This window comes from Oryx dammah, unplaced genomic scaffold (genome assembly GCF_014754425.2).
Source record: "Oryx dammah isolate SB20612 unplaced genomic scaffold, SCBI_Odam_1.1 HiC_scaffold_18, whole genome shotgun sequence".
NCBI lineage: Eukaryota > Metazoa > Chordata > Mammalia > Artiodactyla > Bovidae > Oryx > Oryx dammah.
In genome coordinates, this window is record NW_024070202.1 from 112,233,553 (window position 1) to 112,251,187 (window position 17,635).

Below are 17,635 nucleotides of genomic sequence, written 5' to 3' on the forward strand. Positions count from 1 at the left end.
AGAGGGGAGGTGTGGACAGGGCCCAAGCAGAGCCAGGAGTGAAAAGTCACAAAGGGTTGGTAGGCACAGGTGCGGCTAGGCCACTGAGAATGGGACACGGGCCCAAGCTTTCCTGAGTTCATCTCAGAAGGAGGGTTCTTAAGAGCCACCCCGGGGCTGCAGGAGATACATCTCTCTCCCAGAGGGACCGAGGAGGATCCACAACCATGAATGCACTAAGAAAGGGTGGAGGGGTGGGGGTCAGAGGCCCGTGGTCGGGCACTGGCTAGAACAGACAGTATATTCTAACAGTACATCCTTCTGACAGCCCAGAGCTTGGTCAGACAGGAACCCAATGTGGCCAGATTGTCCCAGCGATGTGGCTTAGGCAGCCAGAAGCCAAGCCAGGTTGGTCGAGTCTCCTAGTGCTGGGTGTGGACGGGCTTGTTATTTGTTTCAAGCCTTTCCCTTGCCAAGTGGGATGGGAATCAGTAAATGACTGCCTCTGACACAGACACTCACTACATGAAGCAAACGATCCCTGAAGATGGGCAGTGGGCTAGGGTGGGACACCCCTGCCCACCCCTAGTGGCAGAGTGGAAAGCTTAGCTCAGCTGCACTCATAGAGGCTGGCCAGCAGAGGGCGGCGCTGCCAAAAGGATGGAGACCTCAGACCAGATTATGCTGTCACTGGGGGTGCAACTGCTCTGCAGTGATGTTAGAGGGTGTGGCAGTTATAGGGAATGGGGAAGATTTCCCAGATGGTACTGGAGCCTGGGTGAAATGTCACTGAACGATATGTAACTGCAACAGCCAGGTATTTCAGGGGAAATCCAAAGGGCGGAGAACTAAGGGGCCTTGGCAACTGGATGCTCCTGTGAGGCCAGGCTTCCCAATGATCTTCCGTGACTTATCCCCACCTCAACATCCTGAGACCTGGCACATTCCAGTCTATGGTAGGGACACCTATCGGCCCAGTGGAGAGGATGAAGGTGTCTGTTAACTGCAGGCTGTAGGGCCACCCTCCCTGATGAAACACCTAGACCAAGGCCTGTGATGAGGGCCTTTGGGTTGCTTTGAAAAAAAATCAGTGTGCAGATAACACTGGGAATGTGAAGAGCAGAGAAATCAAGTGGAGGTGGTTGCTGTCCGCTCCTGAGAACCTCCAGGGTCACGTGCGGGGCATGATTTTTGTTTATAAGCCTTGGGGTTTCCAGAAATGGAGTCAGTTGGCAGCCACTGCAGTTCTGCTTGACTTGGAGCCAGAAGGGTGAGGGCCGGTGACCAAAGTCTGCACTAGCTCAGCCCACGCTCCATGTAATGAACCTGGATGAGAATCACCCAGAACAAACAGACCCATAGAATGCTGGGACTAAAGCCAGGCCCATCACAAAAAGATCTCCAGGGCTGGATCGAGGATCCCAGACTTTTAATCCCAGTGCTCTGGGTCATTCTTAGGCAGGCCCACACAGGTCTTAGGACCTGAGTTTTGGAATCATGCAGTGGTATTTCTGTGCTGAGACATAAAGAGCCAGAGCTCCGTGGAGCCTCTGGAAATGTCATCTAGCAGTTTCAGGAGCACCAAAGCCTTCAGGGATTATGGAGTGTCTGAGTGGACTCTAATCCCAGTGCCACATGGTCCAGCAGAGGCCAGGTGAAGGACAGGGTGTCACACAAGCCCAGCTGAACTTTGGCTCACCCTGCAGGCATCTGCTCCAAAAAGGGTTTGGGTGGATATTCTCAGAAACCCATACAGCCCCCACCTCAGCTTCCTGATCTGGGGATTAAGGGCTGTGATGGCAGCAAGGCTTTCCCTCTGCAGTAAAGGTCAGCCTTTCCTTCCCTGACAAAGACCCAGGAGACATCAATGAGTGATCCTCTGTGCCTGACCACTCCCTGTCTTATACAATGGGAGCATGGGGCCACAAGGACTGTTGCCAAAGTTTGGGCTTCCTGTCCCCCAGTGCCTAATAGAAACATGGAGACAGAGTTTGAGGGAAATTGAAAAGAGTAGCTTTATTATTTTTTGCCAGGCAAAAGGGATGCAAACTAGCAGGCTAGAACCTGAAGAGCTGTGTCCCCTTCTCTTGGGAGTAGGGAGAGGATTTATATACTCTTGAAGGTCTTGCCTTTTTTTTTTTTCCCCTCTTGCAAAGTTTCAGAGTGACTACAGCTGGCACCAGGCAACTCAATAGCTGGGTCTGGTGTCTCTGAAGTTATCGGCCTGTGACCTTTCTGAAATGCAGGATGCTACAAGAGAATATATGGGGGAAGAAGAATGCCAGGTGCAGGCTGTAATCTATATGGAGCAGAGAGTAATTAGCTCGGTGAAGAACAAGTCCAGCTACAAGCGTCTGTTAGTGGGAACAGCTAAAGAATACCCAAGGTTGTTTAACTTTTGTAGGCCTGTTTGGCCAGTATGTGCCAAAGGCTGTTCACTCATTTCTGGTTTTGCTGCAACAGGATCATGACATAGCCTGCAGCCTTCACCCGTCCTGATACCAGGGGCAACAGCTGCACTCTTGGTCTGCAGCAATTGATTCAGCAACAAATTTTTCTCTTTTTTTCTGTCTGGTCAGCCTCCCAGAGGCCGTTTACTTCGACTGAGCCGCAGGAACTGGGCTGCCTGAGTTCAAAGTCTAGCTTCTCCAGTAATTAGTTGAGTGAAAGTTATTTAATCTTTCTGAGCTTCGGTTTTATCACCCAGTTGGTATGACACTACTAGTGCCTGCCTTGTAGAGGTTCTGAGTGAAGAGTGAAGTTGCTCACTTGTGTCCGACTCTTTGCGACCCCATGGACAGCAGACTACCAGGCTCCGCCGTCCATGGGATTTTCCAGGCAAGAATACTGGAGTGGGCTGCCATTTCCTTCTCCAGGGGATCTTCTCAACCCAGGGATCGAACCTGGGTCTCCTGCACTGCAGACAGACGCTTTACCATCTGAGCCACCAGGGAAGCCCTGTAGAGGTTGTGACTGTGTGATAAATGGGTTAATAGTGCCTGCCTCCTCAATAAATGCCATCAACCAATCACGTGACTTTTACATAGTAACTCTACCTTCATGGTTCCCTTCATTCTGCCAGGATCTCAGCTTCCTTCACCTTTTCTTATTCCCATCACGGACTCTACACTGATCCACCTTGTGGAGCAGAAAGTGGCAAGCACCCTGAGTGCTTTGATGTGTGAGATAGAACCTGGGAAATACGTGCCACAAAAAGTACCCAGAGCTTGTTTATGCAGCTGTATTTCTGTGCTTTGTGCTAAATGTCCTTAACATAGTCTATAAATATACTGTCTTCTTGATAAAACACTCATGCTTTGGGGGTATGGGGATGAAGAGGGAATGGGTACTAGACTAGATATGCTAAATCTAAAGTTCTTGGGGAAAATAAATGTTTAAGAAACAACCAGGAAATTTCTTAAAAAGCAGAATATTGACTAGCCCTCCCAGATATTTAAAAGTATTGTGAAGTCACAACATGAGAGGCTACAGAAATGAAAACAATGGTGTTAGCACATGAAAAGACAAGTCAATAAAAGAAAAGTCTAAAAATAAGCTCAAACTGATAAACATGCAAAGCAAATCTGTGAGGGGAAGATGAGTAAAGGCAATGAGGAGTGTGGGGACTCTCTCCCTCCTGGTGACAAAATTACTACCGGCTGGATCAGAGATTTAACAAATGTAAATGAAACTATAAATGTACCAGAAAAAAACAGGGGAATTTTAAAAAATTACCTAATAATGGGAAAGGTCTAAGTAAGAGGGGAAACAAAGAAATCCAGCAGTGATGAAGATAAAATGGATAAACTTTAATTAAAATTTAGATTTTCTGCAAAGCAAAAAAGATGAATGACAGACAAGGGGAATGGATTGCAACCCATGACATATACAGAACAACTGTACAAGAAAAGATCATAATGACTTGGATAACCACGATGGTGTGATCACTCACCTAGAGTCAGACATCCTGGAGTACGAAGTCAAGTGGGCCTTAGGAAGCATCACTACAAACAAAGCTAGGGGAGGTGATGGAATTCCAGCTGAGCTATTTCAAATCCTAGAAGTTGATGCTGTTAAAGTGCTGCACTCAATATGCCAGCAAATTTGGAAACCTCAGCAGTGGCCATAGGAATGGAAAGGCCAGTTTTCACTCCAATCCCAAAGAAGGGCAATGTCAAAGAATGTTCAAACTACCACATAATTGCACTCACTTCACATGCTAGCAAAGCAATGCTCAAAATCCTTCAAGCTAGGCTTCAACAGTATGTGAACCAATAACTTCCAGATGTTGAAGTTGGATTTAGAAAAGGCAGAGGAACCAGAGATCAAATTGCCAACATGCATTGGATCATAGAAAAAGCAAGGGAATTCTAGAAAAACATCTACTTCTGCTTCACTGACTATGCTAAAGCCTTTGACTGTGCGGATCACAACAAACTGTGGAAAACTCTTAAAGAGATGGGAATACCAGACCACCTTACTTGCCTCCTGTGAAACCTGTATGCAGGTCAAGAAGCAACAGTTAGAACCAACAAGGGAAAAATGGATTGGTTCCAAATTGGGAAAGGAGCATGTCAAGGCTGTATATGGTCACCCTTTAACTTCTATGCAGAGTACATCATGTGAAATGCCAGGCTGGATGAAGCACAAGCTGGAATCAAGGTTGCTGGGAGAAATAGCTATAACCTCAAATGTGAAGATGACATCACTTGCAGAAAGTGAAGAGGAACTAAAGAGCCTCTTGAAGAAGGTGAAAGAGGAGAGTGAAAAAGCTGGCTTAAGACTCAACATTCAAAAAGTGAAGATTATCACTTCATGGCAAATGGACGGGGAAACACTGGAAACGGTGACAGACTTTATTTTCCTGGGTTCCAAAATCACTGCAGATGGTGACTGCAGCCATGAAATTAAAAGACACTTGCTCCTTGGAAGAAAAGCTCTGACAAGCAGACAGTGTACTGAAAAGCGTATTGAAATTACTTTGCCAACAAAGATCCATATAGTCAAAGCCATGGTTTTTCCAGTAGTCATGTACAGATGAGATAGTTGGACAATAAAGAAGGCTGAGTGCCAAAGAATTGATACTTTTGAACTGTGGTGTTGGAGAAGATTCTTGAGAGTCCCTTGGACTGCAAGGAGATCAAATGAATCAATCCTAAAGGAAATCAACCCTGAATATTCATTGGAAGGACTGATGCTGAAGCTGAAGCTCCAATACTCTGGCCACCTGATGGGAAGAGCTGGCTCATTGGACAAGACCCTGATGCTGGGAAAGGTTGAAGGCAGAAGGAGAAGGGGCCAGCAGAGGGATGAGATGGTTGGATGGCATCACCGACTTGATGGACATGAATTTGAGCAAGCTCCAGGACTTGGTGATGGACAGGGAAGCCTGCTATGCTGCAGTCCATGAAGTTGCAAAGAGTCAGACACGAGTGAGTGACTGAACAACAAACACATGTACCGAGGTCATCAATAAGACACAGCAGGTTAATGGGAAAGGAGACAAGCAGGCAATTCACAAAAGAGGTGGTAGAAGTGACTTTCCAGCATGAAAAGACGCTTCCCATCATTTATAAGCGCGGAAAGCAGATGGAAACAACAGTGTAGCCCCATCGTTACCTGTTCTGTTAACAGAGGTCAGAACTGCTGACCAGCTGTAACAGACGTGTCTCCTAATAGTCACAGTCAGTGTCGTCTGCAGCTCCCCTCGCCTGAATACTTCCACGCACACTAGCCGACTTCGGGCTGCCAGCGCTGTCCTCCTGCCCTGTGCTGCAGGCTGGACGTGCTGTCAGGAAGTTACTGCCATCGGCATACTCTTCTACCAGCAGTTGCTAGGGCTTGCATGTGCATGCTCCTGGGGTTTCTCCAGCTCTGGTGGCCCCCTGAGCGGGTGGTTTGTGCTTTTGTCTTCATCATGAGGTGTGTTCCCTGGGCAGCCTACCAACGCCATAGAAGAAACATGGCAAACAGACCAACCACAAAATGACCTGGAGCCAAGTGTTGCCAAACCTCAGCAGAAGCGGAGTCACATGAGTGAAATAGAAATGCTTATTGTTCCAAGTCAGGGTTTTCAGGTGTTGATATGCAACGTCATGGTGGCATAGCTGACTGACGCAGCGTAATGACAGGTCTAGCACAGGGTGATATACCTGTTGTGTTTCTACTCCCTTGTTGATTACTCCAGGTTCTCCTGTTACAATGAGCATCCCTACATCGGTCTTTGTGCACATGTGCTGGAACTTCTCTAGGATGTATGTCTCCATGTAAAGAGCAGAGTTGTGGGTGATGTTTACTTTCAATGTTACAAGATATTACCAAATTGTCCTCCAAAGCAATTATTTACACTCTGACAACACTTATAGGAACTCCTGGGCTTCATCTGTTACTCAGCCTTTTTTATTTTTTCAACCAGATAATGTGTGTAAAGTGGTATCTTGTTCTAACTTACATTTCACTAATAATACTTGATGAGCCTGACTCTCTTCATCTGTGTGTTGACATTTGGATTTCGACTTCTCTAATTTGTTCATATTGTTTGTTGCTTTTCTATTACTGATTTATGGAATTTCTTTATATATTTTAGCTACAAGTCCCCGTAATCCCATACAGCTAGTGCCAGGAAGAGAGATGGAAGGAGACAGTGTGTGTGTGTTGGGGGGGGGGGGATTCAGTTCAGTTCAGTCACTCAATCGTGTCCAACTCTTTGTGACCCCTAGGCTGCAGGATGCCAGGCTTCCCTGTCCATCACCATCTCCTGGAGCTGCTAACACTCATGTCCTTTGAGTTGGTGGTGCCATCCAACCATTTCATCCTCTGTCACCCCCTTCTCCTCCTGCGTTCAATCTTTCCCAGCATCAGGGTCTTTTTTAATGAGTCGGCTCTTCACATCAGGTGGCCAAAGTATTGGAGCTTCAGCTTCAGCATCAGTCCTTCCAATGAATATTCAGGATTGATTTCCTTCAGGATTGACTGGTTTAATTTCCTTGCAGTCCAAGCAACTCTCAACCAGTATATTGCTAGTTACCGAAGTCCTTCTCTTTTCTTTTTCCCCCTTTCCCCCCACTTTTCTTTTAAATTAGCACTCTATTCTTTTATCTAGTTATCCTTACATTCATTTGACCATTTCTTCATTTGATTCCCTTGCTCACCACAGACAGTTCCTACTGAGCTCTGTCTCTCCTGTGTCTGGCATCAAGTAGAACACAAATATGTCTTGAGTAAATGGATGATTCTGTGATAGCCATTGCTCTTATTTGTGTAAGCTTTGTGAGGATAGTGTGGGGGTCAAAGAGCCCATGCCACTATAGGGAAGATGGGTCAGGAGCAGTGGTGTGCTTGAGCCCACTTGCTCGAGGGAGTCACCTGTCAGCATGTCTTCCCAACACCATGATCAGCGATCTTGTGTTTGTGGCTTGACATTGGACTTGGTGAGATTATTTATACCGTGAAGTTGGAAAACACTGCAAATCAATGCTTCCCCTCCCCTCAAGAGCTGGTTGTTAAACACTTACCAACACAGCACTGACTTAGGGCAATGAAAACATGTAGAAACAAGCCTGTGTAGAACAAGACCAGTGGTAAGTGAAATGAAAAGCTGTTGTTGGAGGAACGTATCACTCTAGAGTTGCGGTGTTCAGAGACAGGGTTTTCAGTTACCTCAGAGTTGAGAGGACTTGGTATCCTGAGGCCCTGGATAAGGGAAAGGAGCTGAATCTTCAATACCAGCTCCAGCTAGCAAAAGTGAAGGACAGCAGGGGGCACCTGGATTTGAACCAGGGACCTCTTGATCTGCAGTCAAATGCTCTACCCCTGAGCTATACCCCCTGATGTAAGTAGAGGCCTTAGTACTACCTTTTACCTGTGTCGCCATGCCCAACATTCCTATAAATTTTTGCCACAAGATGTTCACCAGGCTGGGCCTGCTCAAAGCTGCCAAACCAGCCTCACTATAATTTTACTCCCTTGATGCAAAACAAGCAACAGGTTCCCCCTCCCTATAACCACCTCGCTGCTCTTTCTGGAAAAGCACAGACACTGGTATTCATGGCAGGAGAGGCCTTCAGGGTCTCTGGTCGATGCCCTTCACAATGGGCGTCTCAACACGGAGATTCAGGATTTCTGGTCTGCCCAAGCACACACAGCTCGTTACAGATAAACTCAGGACCGGAATCCACTTGTCCTGACTTTGGGTTCAGGACCTTATAACTAAGCCAGTGAGTCTCTTATCTTCCTCTTTTCCCTATGCTCTATCGGTCAAAAAATGTAAAGGCTACAGAAGAGGAGCGTTTTACTAGATTAATGATGAGTTGGGACCATCAGGGGAACTAGAGTGTGGGCTTAGCAGAGCACACAGTGCCATGCAACCGAAGGACCGCAGGGAAAAGCTAACGGGGACACCAGATTTGACCCTGGGCACGCTGCACCCTTCGGGCCAGTCCTCAGATTTCCTGTGCTCAGGAATCATCTTGGGAGCTTGTCAAACCTGCAGATGTGATGTGGGGTTAGGAACAAGCTTCTTATTGAGGGTCTGGGGGATCCCACTTTGAGAAACACCTGTCACAGATCTATATCGGCTCCCTTGTGCGCCACCTGCAGGAAGCCTTAGGTACTGAACCCCCAGGAAGGGAGGGGTTAGGAATTCTAGCACCTGCCCCAGCGTCAGACTGAGCTGGTGGGCAGAGGCAGAATGAACACCAAGGACCACAATCAGATTGCTCATCCTCTGAACTCTGCTCTAGACCCATGGTTCTTAATTGTAGGGTGCATCAAAATCACTTGGAGGACTTGTTAAAACAGGGATGTCTGGGCTGGAAAATTCTCAGGTAACGCTGATCCTGGGGGTCTGGGGCCATGCTTTCAGAACTGCTGCTCTAGGTCCACACATCTGCGACCACGCCATTTCACACTCGCAGCCACACCCAGGGCACCTGTTCACCCTTGCCTCATCTGTGTGTTTGCTGAGCACTGGTGCCTCCACTCCACCAAAGTCCCATAACCTGAAACCCCCCACTCTTTCCTCCCATTGCCTGCTGGGAGCCCCTGGCAGGATCTTCTTTGTCCTGGATTACCTCTCTTCCCAGTTTACCATTCAGGAAACTAAATCTAAAGAAGCTTTTGCCAATATGGGGAAAACTCATTCAAGGGAGCCAAGGAGATCCAGCTGTTCTGTCCAAAGCAGCCCCCTTCAAGCTGAAGATCTCAGTCTGCCTCGGAAAAATTCAGCCCGCCTCGGAAAAATTCAGCCCAGGGGGTTGTATTATTACACGTATATTGCAGATGAGGAATCAGAGATTGGCCCCACAGAGGCAAGTAGCTCAGGAGAGAAGGCGGCTCCAGATATTCCAGGGGAGTCATCCTTCAGCTTTGCATTTCCTTGTTTCTCTCTGGCTTCATCTCCCTTCTTTCTCCTTAGTTCATTGAGGTTCTGATCCAGTTAATGCTCTTAGGTTTGTCACATCTGAAATGTCTTTCTTTTGTCCTCTTGCTTGAGTGTCCGTTTACCTGGGTTCAGAATTATAGATTGAGTTTACAGCTATAACACCATAAACGCACCTGATCTTGTCAGAATTCTAGATTGGAAGTTATTTTTCTTTATACCTAAAAAATGTATTTTATAATGCTATAAAGTATCAGTAAAGACAACTTTATTATTCAATTGTTCTCACCAAAGTATCAAATTTTTAAAAAATTTGAAATGCATGCATGGTTCATGGGTCTGGCTACACAGTTAGTTAATTTTACTTATTAGTGCCTATATTTTCACTTACACAATTTTAAAAAATAACATTTTCCTAATTATGATAAATAATAATAAAGTACTGTACTCAGTATATCAGCAAATCTGGAAAACTCAGCAGTGGCCACAAGAGTAGAAAGGTCAGTTTTCATTCCAATCCCAAAGGAAGGCAATGCTGAAGAGTGCTCAAATGACCATACAATTGTGCTCATTTGACATGAAAGCAAGGTAATGCTCAAAACCCTTCAAACCCAGCTTCAGCAGTACATGAACCAAGACCTTCCAGATGTTGAAGCTGGATTTAGAAAAGGAACCAGAGATCAAATTGCCAACATGCATTGGATCATAGAAAAAGCAAGAGAATTCCGGAAGAACATCTACTTCCGCTTCATTGATACTCTAAAGCCTTTGACTGTGTGGATCACAACAAACTGTGGAAAATTCTTAAAGAGATGGAAATACCAGACCAACTTATCTGTCTCCTGAGAAACCTGTATTCAGGTCAAGAAGCAACAGTTAGAGTGAAAAAAAAAAAACTGGCTTAAAACTCAACATTCTAAAAAACTAAGATTGTAGCATCCAGTCCCATCACTTCATGATACATAGATGGGGAAAAAGTGGAAACAGTGACAGACTTTATCTCCTTGGGCTCCAAAATCACTGCAGATAGTGACTGTAGCCACAACATTAAAAGACACTTGGTCCTTGGAAGGAAAGCTATGACAAACCTAGATAGCATATTAAAAAGCAGAACATCACTTTGCCAACAAAGGTCTGTATAGCTGAAGCTGTGGTTTCTGCAGCAGTCATGTCTGGATGTGAGAGTCGGACCGTAGAAGGCTGAGCGGCAAAGAATTAATGGTTTTGAATTGTGATTGCTAGAGAAGACTCTTGAGAGTCGCTTGGACTACAAGGAGATCAAACCAGTGAACCCTAAAGGAAATCAACCCTGAATATTCATTGAAAGGACTGATGCTGAAGCTGAAGCTCCAATACTTGGCCACCTGATCCAAAGAGCTGACTCACTGGAAAAGACCTTGATGCTTAGAAAGACTGAGGAGAGGAGGAGAAGGGGACGACAGAGGATGAGATGGTTGGGTGGCATCACTGACTCACTAGACATGAGTTTGAGCAAACTCGAGGAGATAGTGAAGGACGGGGAAGCCTGGTGTGCTGCAATCCGTGCAGTCGCAAAAAGTTGGACACAGCTTAGCAACTGAACAACGATAATAAAGCAGTAAAAAGGTATAAATCCACAGGACAAAACGTATATGGATGAGATAATTAGTTTTACATGGAAGAAAAAAACAAAACAGCTGACATAGTCTGTAGAGAAATCATCCAAGAAGTATTCTGTGGGAGGTGCAGGGGAGGTTGGAGACCAGAGGGCGTTACTGAGGGATGCCGTTCTACAGGTTCCCACTGGCTCTCGGAGAGTGGATGGTAACTGCATACCTGGGTGTTATGACATAGTGAATTGGTGCTAGTTCAGAACTTAGAATGGCCTGGGGGTGTAGCTCAGGGGTAGAGCATTTGACTGCAGATCAAGAGGTCCCTGGTTCAAATCCAGGTGCCCCCTGCTGATTTTCTTTCCATCTGGAGACCACATACGTGGTCACTGTAGATTAGATCTCAGTACCACCAACCTTCACCTCCACCCCCAACCCCGCTTGTTGGGAGGCTTTTTAAATTAGGCTACTTTCCTCCAGGGGGGCTTAGCAAACTGAACATGGAAGGAGTAAGGAGAGGAGAGGAAAGGTAAGAAAGGTCATCTTCTGACTCAGGAAATGGTTGGAAGTTTTCCTCATCCAGCGTTAGAGGCTTTGTCTTGACCCTAAGAGCTGTGTGTGTTTGGTCAGCTCTTCCAATTGCTATTTATATTATTATTTCTCTTTTCAAGTGAGTTAGGAAGGTCCAAGGAGCCAACTGAATTAGCAGCTGTGCCCCCGCAGACGCTGGGGACAAATCCGAATACTTTTATTTGAAAAACAACACATTCTCTGCTCTTCCTACGCGACCAGCACTATCTGCCCGATCAGACACATTTGGGGAGAGATGACACTGGATGAGTCTCAAGCGCATTTTGCCTGAACATGGGCTTCCCAGGTGGCGCAAGTGATAAAAGAACCTGCCTGCCGATGCAGGAGACTAAGAGATGAAGGTTCAATCCCTGGGATGGAAAGATCTCCTGGAGGAGGGCATGGCAACCCACTCCAGGGTTCTTGCTTGGAGAATCCCATGGACAGAGGGGCCTGGCGGGCTACAGTCCATGGGGTCGCAAAGAGTCAGACACGACTGAAGCGACTTAGCATGCACATATGTTTATCAAAGCCAGTGCCCTCGACAGGGCCAGGAGCAAGGAGGGAGAGGGTGGGAAGAAGACCTGGTGGGAAAATCGTGCTTCTGCCATGGGGCAGACCCCCAGGTTCTGGAAGCCACAAACATCTGGGTGACTGGCTGTGCTATGGGTGGAAAGATGCTTTTTAGATAATGGCTCAGAGTTAGATCATTTAAACACAGATCACAAGGTCTCTGATTCATAATCCAAATAAACCTGCTGCTGTCACTTTAAAAAATTAATAGACTTTATTTTTCAGAGTAGTTTTAATTTTACAGAAAAACTGAGCAGAAAGTACAGAGAGCTCCCCTCCATCCCCTCACCTCAGTGCCCCCTCCCAGGTGCCCCATTATTCAATTTTATATCAGTGTGGTTGTTGTCCAGTCGTCCAGTCATGCCTCTTTGCGACCCCATGGACTGCGGCACACCAGCTTCTCTGTCAATCACCATCTCCTGGAGCTTGCTCAAATTCATGTCCATTGAGTTGGTGATGCCATCCAACCATCTCATCCTCTGTGGTCCCCTTCTCCTCCTGCCCCCAATCCCTCCCAGCATCAGAGTCTTTTCCAATGAGTCAAATCTTCTCATGAGGTGACCAAAGTACTGGAGTTTCAGCTTTAGCATCATTCCTTCCAAAGAAATCCCAGGGTTGATCTCCTTCAGGATTGACTGGTTTGATTTCCTTGCAGTCCAAGGGACTCTCAAGAGTCTTCTCCAACACCACAGTTTGAAAGCATCAATTCTTTGGTGCTCAGCCTTCTTTATGATCCAACTCTCACATCTGTACATGACTACTGGAAAAACACAGCTTTGACTAGATGGACCTTTGTTGGCAAAGTAATGTCTCTGCTTTTTAATATGCTGTCTAGGTTTGTCATAGCTTTTCCTCCAAGGAGCAAGAGTCTTTTAATTTCATGGCTGCATCACCATCTGCAGTGATTTTGGAACCCAAGAAAAGAAAGTCTGTGACTGTTTCCAGTGTTTTCCCATCCGTTTGCCATGAAGTGATAATCTTCGTTTTTTGAATGTTGAGTTTTAAGCCAGCTTTTTCACTCTCCTCTTTCACCCTCATCAAGAGGCTCTTTAGTTCCTCTTTGCTTTCTGCCGTAAGGGTGGTGTCATCTTCATATTTGAGGTTATTGATATTTCTCTCGGCGATCTGGATTCCAGCTTGTGCTTCATCCAATCTGGCATTTCACATGATATACTCCACATATAAGTTAAATAAGCATGGTGACAATATACAGCCTTGACTTACTCCTTTCCCAGTTTGAAACCAGTCGGTTGTTCCCTGTCCAGTTCTAAGTGTTGCTTCTTGACCTGCATACAGATTTCTCAGGAGGCAGGTAAGGTGGTCTGGTTTTCCCATCTTTTGAAGACTTTTCCAGGTTGTTGTGATCCACACAGTCAAAGGCTTTGGTGTAGTCAGTAAAGCACAAATAAATGTTTTTCTGGAACTCTCTTGCTTTTTCTATGATCCAACAGATGTTGGCAATTTGATCTCTGGTTCCTCTGTGTGGGGGTGATGGTGGTGAGATCAGACAGTGCCATCTCTACTACTGGTCTTCGAAACATTGTTAAGAAAGTTTGGAGAAAATATCTGCACTGCATATATCCAGAATATATAATGAACTGAGCCAAATATAAATATATAAAGAATTCAACAGTAAGACAAACCCAATGTTTTAAAGTAGGCAAAGAATTTGCAACCACACTTCACAAAAGAAGACAGACAAATGGCAAATAAGCACCTGAAAATGTAATCACTGTTATTATTCACCTGGAAATGCAAATGACTAAAATGAAAAGGGCTGACAATAAAGTGCTGATGAGGATTTGGAGGCAATTTGAACATTGTTCCCAGGAATATAAAATGGCACAAACACTTTGGAGAATAGTTTGGCAGTTTCTTACAGAGTTAATCATGATTTGCCATAGACCCCACCATGGTCACGCCTATCTTACCAAAGATAAATGAAAACCTCTACCCTCACAAAGACAGGTCTGTTCATAGCAGTTTTATTTGTGATATCCTAAAATTGAAAAGAATCCAAGTCTTCCAAAGGGTAAATGGGTAAACAAATTATGCTACATTCATATAAAGGAATTCTACTCAGCAATAAAAATGAATGAGTTCCTGATTCATACATCAGCATGGCTGAATCCCGGAAACATTGCGTTAAGCCTAAGAGGCTATACATAAAAACTGCATAGTGTGTAGTGCTATCTTTATGAAGCAGCCGGGAATGTAAACCTAGTCTTTCATGACAGATGGCATATTAGCTCTTACCTGGGGCACAGGGTGGAAGGTTCATTGGGAAAAGGTGAAGTGGTTTATTACTTTATTATTACTGGATGTATGTGTGGATAGAAATATCCTGTACTCTGATTGTGAAGGTGGTTCTGCAGGTGAACAAATTTGTCAAAATCCACTGCAATGCACACTTAAAATTGGGACATTGATTGGATCTAAATCATACCTTAAAAAACCAGAAATGTATTCCTGCAGGGAGAGACTATTAGTATAGAATAAAAATGCATTAGAATATGGAGCCTAGGAATAGATCCCTATGCCTATGGGAGTGAAAGAAGGCGGGGGTGGGGGGCAGAAGTAATCAGAGAGGAAGCAATACACACTGCAGGAGGATCAGCTCTCTAAATGGAAAAAAGGTCAGGTGAACTCCCCGTCTCAAATCATGCACAAAAGTCAAGTTCAGGTGGGTTAAAGGCCCCAGGGTGGAAGGGACCTTGGGGATCGGCCAGTGGAAAAGGAAGACTTGGTCGCCATCGGCCCAAAGCTCATGCCAGCGCTTCTTCCAAGACCATAGAGTTAAACTAGCACGATTATAAACAAGCAAACAAGTCCCTCCCCGACCCCTCCAAACTAGCACCCTTAAACTAGAACAAAGTCTATCTGGGCAGAGCAGTGAGCGACTTCCGGCGGAGGAGCCCGCGGGACCCCACCGTTTCCTGCCGGGGCCCGCCGCGCCTGCGCACTCCCTGCTGACTGCTGGCAAGAGGAACGTAGGCGTCTCGGGACGCGGGTGGGCCCGGAGGATCCCTTGGGCTGTCGCTTCCGGAAGTCCGCCCCGGAACCTGGACTCCTCCCCTTTGGCTGTGCTGGGCCCTGGTCGCCTCCTGGTAGGTCCAGCTGCTGCGCTGGCGCGAGGGGGTGGGAGGCGGCGCCCTGCTCCCAGCTGCGGGGCCGCGGCCGGTTGCCGGTGGAGCGGCGCGGGCGTCCCGTCTCCGTCGGCCCTGCCGGCCGGCCTGACTCTCGGCAGTAGGTAAGCCGGGGAGCGGGCGTGGCGGTCCCTGGATTCCAGGGGCCGAGGCGGCTTGTCCTGACCTCGGCCCAGCGGGCGGCCCGGTCTCCCCCGTCTTCAGAGCCCGCGCTGGACAGCGGGCTCATGTCCATCAGTCAGTCTATGCCTGGAACTGTCTCTCGATACCTTGATGCGAAGAACTGACTCATTGGAAAAGACCCTGATGCTGGGAAAGATTGAGGGCGGGAGGAGAAGGGGACGACAGAGGATGAGATGGCTGGATGGCATCACTGCCTCGATGGACAGAGATTCCTGGCATGCTGCAGTCCATGGGGTCCCAAAGAGTCGGACACCGCTGAGAGACTGAACTGACCTGAACCGAACGTCACCAATCCTTCACAAGCCAGTGAGGCAGGTGCTGCTCTCCCTGTTGTGTAGACGGGAAACCGAGGCTCAGTAGCGGGAGGAACACACAGCTCTTCGCCCACAGGCAGGATTTAAGCCCTCATAGACTGGCTCTGGACTTGATGCTCTCAATCCACTATGGAGAGCAGCCTCGCAGAAAAGAGCCAAGTGTGTGTAGTTTAAAACACCTCATTTTGTGTCACTTTTTGCATATGATGAAATCTACTGATGCATGTTTGTTTCAAGCCTCTCCTTCAGGGTTTGCGTGTAACCAGGTGTGCACTTGGGACCAAAGCCGGAAATGTACAGTGGTCTGCTCTAGGCTTTTACATCCGTGTGTTCCTCTAGTCCCATCCTCTTCTTCACCATCTTCCATCTCCTCCTACCTTGAGTGGGCAGGGGAATGAGAAGCCCGGGACTTGAAGGCTCATCCAGTGCTTTGAAGTCCCCTGCAGGTCTGGCAGGGATGGGCTGGCACCACCCCCTCCCACCCTCCACCCACCCAGTGCACGGGCTGACAGAGGTGGGGGCTGGTGACTGAGCAGGGTGAAGACGTCTCTCTGGCATAGGTCCTGAATGCCCAAGGTAGGCTGAGTTGCAAACAAGGCGCTGGGGTGAGGCAGGCCTAGGAGAAATAGAAAAGTGGCCCCTTTCTTTATGGGCCTGTGCGTGGGAAAAGGCCTGGTAAGAGTTGTTGTTGAGGTGCTAAGGCATGTCTGACTCTTTCTGACCCCATGACTGTAACCCAACAGCCCCTCTGTCCGTGGGATTGTCCAGGCAGTAATACTGGAGTGGGTTGCCATTTCCTTCTCCAGGGGATCTTGCTGACCCAGGGATTGAAACCACGTCTCCTGCCTGGGCAGGTGGATGCTTTACCCCTGAGCCACCTGGGAAGCCACTGGTGAGGGTGGTTAGGAAACCTCTGATCCGTGGAGCCAGCGCCTGTGTTAAGTGCCGAGGCCCTGCCTGCCTCAGGCTCAGCCAGCAGGTTGCTCCTTCTCTGAGAATATGGCTTCCCCTTGGGAGTCTGTAGGGTCCTGGGCATAAACTGCCTGGGTCCTCCCCTTACCCTCACTCAAGGACTTGCCTGCCACCACAGCATCCTTCTTTGCTGTGTCAGGGGGAAAAAAACAAAAGATTCTTTCTTGTCTCTGAGGATAACCCCTTCCACCTCCCCCCGCTCCATGCCTTGAGCCCCTCACCCTCCAGAGGCTCCTTCACCAGTCCTCCCTATCTTCCCACTGCACCTTTGCTCTGTCTTGAGATGGAGCTAAGCCTTTCCCCTCCTAACCCTTTGACACTGCAAGCACCCGCATCCCCTGCTCCTCACTGCGTAGCCGGGGGCTCCAGCCACTTCATCCCACTGAAGTGACCCTGTCTGTCCTTTCTGGAAGGGCTTCCCTTGGCCCTCCCTAACATCACTTAGGTGTTTCTCTGCCCTCTGCCCGTCGGGCACCTTTGGAGACTGCTCCTCCTCTACCCTCCCCGCAGTGTGTTGCCTGGGCAACCACCCTCCCCTCTTCTCCTGCCAGTGTTTTCCCTCCTTTTCTGTGGGGACTTTTCCATGGATCTGCATCTTTAGCTCAGTACCTGTCACGTCTACTCCTGAAGACTTGTTGCAGGAGAACCTTAAAATCGCCACATCTGTAACTGATCTGGGTTAGTGGGGAGGACCACTGGGGAGGCCCTGTGTGTCCCCTCCTCCTCCACGCAGCGGCCCAAGCACACCTGCCCCCCGCATGGCTCTCCGAACTGTCCCTTCACCTGCAGTCCCGCCGCCATCACCTGCTCCTCCCCCCTCGCCCCCCATTTGCTTCTCCGGGCCAGGCCTGCCTCTGTGGGGCCTCCCCCCGCCCCCCATTTGCTTCTCCGGGCCAGGCCTGCCTCTGTGGGGCCTCCCCCCGCCCCCCA

General features: G+C 47.7%; 1 protein-coding gene and 2 non-coding genes across 4 annotated transcripts in view; 2 read left to right on the plus strand and 1 right to left on the minus strand.

Moving 5' to 3' along the window:
* Positions 1 to 7,734: 7,734 nt before the first annotated feature.
* Positions 7,735 to 7,806, minus strand: TRNAC-GCA. Its single transcript has one exon. It is a non-coding gene; the product is annotated as a tRNA-Cys (tRNA).
* Positions 7,807 to 11,225: 3,419 nt separating this feature from the next.
* On the plus strand, positions 11,226 to 11,297 carry TRNAC-GCA. Its single transcript has one exon. It is a non-coding gene; the product is annotated as a tRNA-Cys (tRNA).
* Positions 11,298 to 15,055: 3,758 nt separating this feature from the next.
* LRRC61 (leucine rich repeat containing 61) overlaps positions 15,056 to 17,635 on the plus strand; it is a 12,751-nt gene continuing 10,171 nt past the window's right edge. The window contains exon 1 of one of the 2 annotated variants that reach the window (XM_040260407.1): positions 15,056 to 15,340. The gene's annotated coding sequence lies outside the window, so the exon portion shown is untranslated. The remainder of the gene's footprint in view (positions 15,341 to 17,635) is intronic. The other variant, XM_040260406.1, reaches the window with a different exon arrangement.